We start from the raw sequence: 7,321 nt of genomic DNA, 5'->3' as shown, positions 1-7,321 counted from the left end.
TTTTTTCTGGAGACGGTAATATTATGGATATTTAGACAGAATGGGAACAAGGTCACACAGCTCGATGGCGGGTTGAAGAAAACAGTGTGCAAATAATGCCTACAGGGCAAATAATGCCTAAAAGGTCAACTTATACACTACTACAGCGGTAGTAAAATAAAAAAAAGTAAAATAAAAAAAAAATTAATATTAAAAAAAAAAAATTAAAGTTGGTGCTGCTGAACTACTAGGAGCAGCAGATTAGCACACCAGTCCCACTCCCCAACACTGCTAGACTAATAGCACTGGGCTCTTATAGTAGTAGTAGTAGTAGTAGTAGTAAAACAACAAAAAAATAAATAAAAGCAGTCCTTACAAGGACTACTGTTATTGCAGCAGTCAGCAGATGAGATCAGAAGCAGGACAGCTGCCCACTGCAGCTACATACAGAGCACTGCAGTAGAAGGTAGATTACTAGCCAGCAAAGCTACCTAAGCTTAAATGTCCCTCAAACCCCTGCAGACTTCTGTCCCTCCAATAACAGAGCAGTATCAAAACGATTACTAGCCAGCAAACTTTCAACTGTCCCTGAAATCACTAACAGGCAGCAGCTCTCTCCCTACACTATCTCTTCAGCACACACAGGCAGAGTGAAAAAACGCTGCAGGGCTTCGGTTTTTATAGGGAAGGGGAGTGGTCCAGGGGAGAGCTTCCTGATTGGCTGCCATGTACCTGCTGGTCTGGGGTGAGAGGGCAAAAAAAAGCGCCAACAATGGCGAACCCAAAATGGCGAACGTCGCGCGACGTTCGCGAACTTCCGGCGAGCGCGAACACCCGATGTTCGCGCGAACAAGTTCGCCGGCGAACAGTTCGCGACATCTCTAGTCCATACTTGCTGGAATAGCCCCTCCCTCTCCCTCATGAAGAACCCAACCCCCTAACTTATAAATTAGGAGGACCTCCCCCACCTCGGTGTCTAGTAAAAATTTCTAAACTCTACCAAAACCAAGGGAGGGAACCTGACATGGAGAGGGCCAGGGAAAGGAAGATCACGGTAAGTATGATACAATCTTCCCTTTTCCCTGGCCCTCTACATGTCCATACTTGCTGGGACTTAAAAAGCATACTGTCCCTGGGTGGATAAATAAGACTCAAAGCCATTATGCTGAAAATTTTATTTGGCTGAGGTAGCCGATATCAAAATGCTTGAACCAAACTGTGCATATTCAGAAGATCTGACATCCAGCTTATAGTGTGAGATAAAAGTGCTCGGAGAAGACCAGGATGCTGCTTTGCAAATCATTTCCAGTGAAATGCCTGCCTCTGCCGCCCAAGAGGTTGCCTGACCCCTGGTTGAATGTGCCTTAATTCCTTCTGGTTCTTTTAGATTTGCCGAAGAATAGGCTTTCTTGATTACCAAACAAATCCAAGTAGAAATTGTAGAGATGGCCGCAGCTTCCCCTTTTCTTGCTCCTCCGGGCACCACAAAGAGTCTATCTGACTTCCTGATTGCTGAAGTCGCTTCACAGTACATTTTCACATGTTCAGCTACGTCCAGTTCCTTATCCGAATCTTGGTGAACAAATGTAGGGACTACAATCTCGTCTTTCAAATGAAAAGAAGAGACGACTTTCGGTTTAAATGAAGAACAAAACCTCAAGATTAATTTATCCGGAAAGATATCAGGACTATCTTCCCCAAATCTCAATGCCTGTAGTTCCCCCACTCTTTTGGCTGAAGTGATTGCCACTAGAAACACCACTTTAAGAGTTAAATTCCACAAAGTCATAGGATGCTTGACTGAAAATGGATCTGAAGACAGCATAGCTAAAACCAACGGCAAATCCCAGTTCGGGCATCTTAACCGTCTTGCCGGAAGTATCCTTATGGCTGCCTTAAAAAATCTGACTAACAAGGGGTGATGAGCCCATGTTGTCCCTGAGATAGCCGCTGATACTAGCGTTCTTACCCCCAAATGTAATAAATGGCATAATGTTTGCCCAGGAGCAATAACCCATAGACACCAATAAGATGTCTCCTTTTAAACAGGTGACCAGTAAATGCTACCTGCTGATTGGTTGCTATGGGTTACTGCACCAGGGCAAACTTAGTGCCTTTTATTACATAACCCCCATTGAGTACTAACGCTTAAGCCTCTATCCATGCCTGCCTGCAGAAATTCCAAGATTTTTGAGGCTGATATCTGTTCTGTGGAACTCATATTAGAATGTGTTTTAAACAATTCCCATAATCTCGCGTACTCGTTGCTGGTTGAGGGCTTTCTAGACTGTAGTAGGGTATGAATGACCCTGTTAGATAGCCCATGCGCTTCTAGACCTTGCCTCTCAGCCTCCAAGCCGTAAGGGACAGTGCTCCTGGATCTGGATGGACAAATGGTCCTTGAATCAACAGGTTGCTTGACGTTGGAAGTTTCCAAGGTTCGTCTATTGACAGCTGGATTAGGTCTGTAAACCAGGGTCTTCGTGGCCATGCTGGAGCGATACAAATCACATCCGCTTGATCCTCTCTTATTTTCTGAATCACTTTCGGTATCAGAGGAAGAGGAGGAAAGATGTAACCTAAATGGAATCTCCATGTCTGTGTCAATGCATCCACCGCCAATGCATTTGGATCCCAACTCCTCGAATAGAACTGAAGACACTTGGTGTTTATGGATGATGCCATCAAGTCTATGGAAGGTTGACCCCACTTCTGCACCAGTGTCCTGAAAATTGTCTGATTCAGAATCCACTCGTGTCTGTCTGCAAAATTCCTGCTGAGCAGATCTGCCACTATATTCATTTTCCCTGGAACGTACACTGCTGTCAGATCCTTCAAGACATTTTCTGCCCACTGTACTATGGGATACACTTCTTCCAAGAGGTCCAGACTTCTTGTGCCTCCTTGCCTTCATATGTAAGCTACGGCAGTGACATTGTCTGATCTTATATTTAGTCTTGTGCTTCTTAATTGATCTTGAAAGAAAACACAGGCAAGATGCCCTTAGTTCCAAGACGTTTGATGGCACGTCTGATAATGGATAGGGCCAGCGATCCTGTGCTACCCTTGATCCTAGTTCTGCACCCCAGCCTAGACCTGAGGCATCCGTAGACATGACGACCCAAGCTTCTGGAAACAACTCTGTACCCGTGTTTTTGCTCACTTGTTCTTTCCACCAAAGAAGAGATGTTTTCATTTGAGGCAGCATTTTTATGTTCTGCGATTGGGATTTCCCGTCCCACTGGCGCAGAAACCAACATTGAAGAGGCCTCATCCTCCAGTGGGCCCACTGGACTAATCCTATTGACGAGGACATCATTCCTAGGATTTTGAGCAATGTTTCTGCTGATGCTTCTGTCACTAACATTAGTCTTTCCAACATCATGATTAGAGATTTCTGCCTTTCCATTGAAAGAGACAGTCTCCCTGAGATTGAATCTATTATTGCCCCCAGGTACGTCATCCTTTGAGATGGAATGAGTTGACTTTTTGTATAGTTGATGAGCCAACCATGTGCTATTAAGGTCTCCAGACACAGATCCCTGTGAGAGATTGCCTGTTCCCTGGATGAAGCTAATAGGATTAGGTCGTCCAAATAGTGGAAGATTCGCACTTTCTTCCATCTGAGATGAGCCACTAGGGTAACTAACACCTTTGAGAACACTCTTGGTGCTGTTGCTAACCCGAAGGGTAGGCACCTGAATTGATAATGATGGTTTTTCACTGCAAACCGAAGGAATCTTTGGTCTGTTGCTGCTATCGGGATATGGTGATACGCATCCCTGATATCCATGGTACACATCCAGTCCTCTGGTGATATGGCTGACTTTACCGATTCGATAGATTCCATTTTGAAATGTTGAAATCTCAATGTTTTGTTGACTCTTCCTAAATCCAGAATAGGTCTCCATGACCCCGTGGATTTTCTTGTTATGAAAAACCGAGAATAAACTCCTGTTCTTCTCTGGTTTTGTGGAACTTGAACAATCACTCGCTGCTGTTCCAGTTTGGCAAGGCAGATTAGAAACGCCTCTCTCTTGGAGACCTCTGTAGGTAGGGTGGATAACAGGAATCCTGAAGAAGGGGGAATGGATGAAAATTCCAGATTGTAACCTTCTCTCACAATTCCTTGAACCCATCTGTCTTCGATGGATTTTCCCCAGGCAGCCTGAAAAAGATGAAGTCTCCCACCTACGGCAGGCCCCTGGGTCGCACCACCTTCATAATGGTTTGCGGGTATTCTCTCCTGTCTTACCCCTTGGCAGACGAAAGAAACCAGATTGTCCTGCCTTCCAACTGTCTTGCCTTGCAGTTTCCCTTCCCGACCGAAATGATCTGTGATCGTATGGTGTGAATCTGCCTCTAGTTGAAGTTTTCCCTCTTAATGATTGTCTCCATGGCTGACGTCTCTTTTTCTGAGGCAACAACTGACTTTTGCCTCCTGATGCCTTTGATATGAGGTTTTCCAATTTTTTTCCAAAAAGAACTTGTCCTTGGAAAGGTAACGAACATAGAGTTGCTTTAGATGCTGCATCTGCTTCCCACGCTCTAAGCCATAATGCCCGCCTTGTTGAGACTGATATCGCCAATGACCTTGAAGCCAGCCTTATTTGATCCACAGATGAATTGACCAAAAACGATGAACCAAGCTTCAATTCCTTCAGGCCTTCCAGAATTTCAGATGTATCCCGGCCCTCTTTTAATGCTATCTCTAGATTGACTAGCCAAACCTCCAGTGCCTTGGCCACTGAAATATTAGCAATTGCTGGTTTAAGGCTTTCCCCTGTTACCGAGAAGATTCTTTTTAAACCCGCATCCATTCTCTTGTCCATTGGGTCTTTCATTACCCCATGGTCTTCAATCGGCAATAGCGTGTTTTTTGAGATATTCAAGACTGGTGCATCCACTCTAGGCATGGTACAAAAATCTTTCACTTCATCTTCTTTGAAAGGATATAGCTTATTACATCTTGGTTGCATGGTAGTTCTTTTTGACGGAATATCCCATTCCGTTTTAATAAGATCCATAACTTCCTGATGCAAAGGAAATGTTTGTCCCTTTGGTTTGGAACAAGGTAAAAAAGATGCCGATGATGAGGCTTGATTATCCTCTTCCAAGGCTAGTGAAGCCCTTACTGCTCTAATTAAGGGCTGTATTAAGGAAAAATCAAAGGAAGATTGAATTTCTTCCTCCTCAGAAGAAGAAAAATACATATCTTCAGCCATTCCTGCACTTGTATCCTCCATTTCTGGATCAAATTCCACCTGGGGACCTCTTGAAGTAGAAGCTGTAGCACTGGAAACTTCTCTAGCTACTGCCTCCTTTATCCAAGCCAGAATTCCTGCGCTTGTGTCTGCCTCTATTCCCGATGCGGCTGTTAGGCATGCCTGACATAACTTTTTGTCGGGTAATGGAGGTTCCATGCATCCTAAGCATTGCTTGGATCCTGTTTGTTGTGCCTCCTCTCTATCTTCTGCGATGTTCTTAGAACTCTCTCTTGACCTTGATGGTCGCACGTTGGCACTGTAACCAAAAATTATGGTAAGCCAAGAGTCAGTGATCCTTTTTTTTTTTTTTTTTTTTTCTTACCTCAACCAGGGAAGGAAGACTTATCTGGGGTGGCAGTTGGGATGAATTGGAGTAAAGAATACCTGCAAAAGGAACGCAAAAAAAAAATCACAAAACAGAACCTCTAGGATTCTGAGCAGGTCCCCTTTAAAACATCCCTCTACCTACCTAGCAGAGCACTATACTGCCAGCGTGTGATGTGGACGCCATCAAACACGAGGCAACAATGGAGAGCCACCTAAATAGGTATTGCCCCTCCCCTCCTGACTCCTCGAGCCCTTGCAGTGCAGAGGAGGGCTATACGGAGACTTTTGATCCAAGCCTGAGGCTATTCCGCCTTCCCCACCGCGATGCGCCCCCAGGAAGCTGAGCGCATCCGTAAGGCAACGCTATGCGTGTCAAGACTCGTTTCCATACCGGATGACGTCATCGGTGCGCGAAAGACACACTGAATTACCTGTGCTCTGCCAGACGTCGCCTACGTGAATCCCGGACTGCTGCCACCCCTCCTGATACCTGCTGATGCGACTAGGCTGGGAGGAACAGCCCTTTTCCTTTCAGACGCCCTTGGTGAGGCAGGCCGATACGGAACAGGTACAGGGAGACGCAGCCAGCAAACTCACTAGGGAGCCGCATACATGAGGTATGCTGCAGAGGGAAAAACTTTAGGCAAAAAAACCCTCGTCTCTGGGACGCTTTTCAGCCCCTGCTTCCTTCCCTGAAATAAAATTAAGCTCCTGAATACAGGAGCGAGGAAGAAGAAAGAACCCAAGGGGAAAAGTCTTGATAAAATCGTAGAAAAAGTTGGATCGCATGACTTTTTCAAATTTTCTGCCCTAATTGTATGTTTTTGGTCACCTGAAAAGCCCAGACTTTTTGAGATTATCTAGTGCAGATCAAGATGTCAAGAAACATAGTCAGGGACATCTGCCATTGACTGCTACATGACCTCCACAGGTTTTAGCTGGAGTATTTTCAGATTCAGATTTTTAGCAGCTTTGGGGTATAATAAATCTGAGTTAATAATATAATTTGAGTTTTCCCCTTTGAAAAAGCTACCAGAAAAAATTCAGCTTTAATAAATAGGTCCCTAAGTGTATAGAGGATATTTGCTGACTATTTGTGCTGTATCATGAGTATATGGCTTGCTGCTGTACTTTGTTTTCCTGCATTGATATTCAATATACGTCTTTGGGGATTTCTTTAAATAAAGCCTTGTTGTTTGAGAACCACTGGAACCCCCACTACTGTTATCTCGAGATACATAGTGTCAGGATCGTAAGGGTTCTGGCTCCGCCCCTCGAAACATTCCAGGCGCAGTCACGCAGCGCGTTCGGAAGCAACGCAGGCGCGGTGACGTCGACGCAGGCGCGGTGACGTCGACGCAAGCGCGGTGACGCCGGCGCAAGCGCGATGGCACTGACGCCGGCGCGGTGACGCAGGCATGTGACGCTGACGCCGACGCTGACGCCATTTTGGACGCTGGGCCTATTTAAACCATCCTTTTAGAGCAGGACCTTGCTCAGACATCGTCTTTGCTACTCTGAAGATTCCTGTGAATTATCCAAGCTTGATTCTTTTCGACTCGATCCACTTGACTACGCCTCTTGCTTATTCCTCCTGTTTTGACGTTCCGGTTGCTGTTTTTCTGGTTTGACCCTGCCCGACCTTGACTCCGCTGACCTCTCCGTTCCTGACCCGGCCTGCCTGACCAATATTCTTCTTCTCCGCTGGGAGCTGTGCTTCAACATCCTACTGCTAAATCGGCTCTCAT

This window comes from Xenopus laevis, chromosome 9_10L (assembly GCF_017654675.1).
Source record: "Xenopus laevis strain J_2021 chromosome 9_10L, Xenopus_laevis_v10.1, whole genome shotgun sequence".
Classification (NCBI taxonomy): Eukaryota; Metazoa; Chordata; class Amphibia; order Anura; family Pipidae; genus Xenopus; species Xenopus laevis.
Note: the sequence above shows the minus strand (reverse complement) of the source record.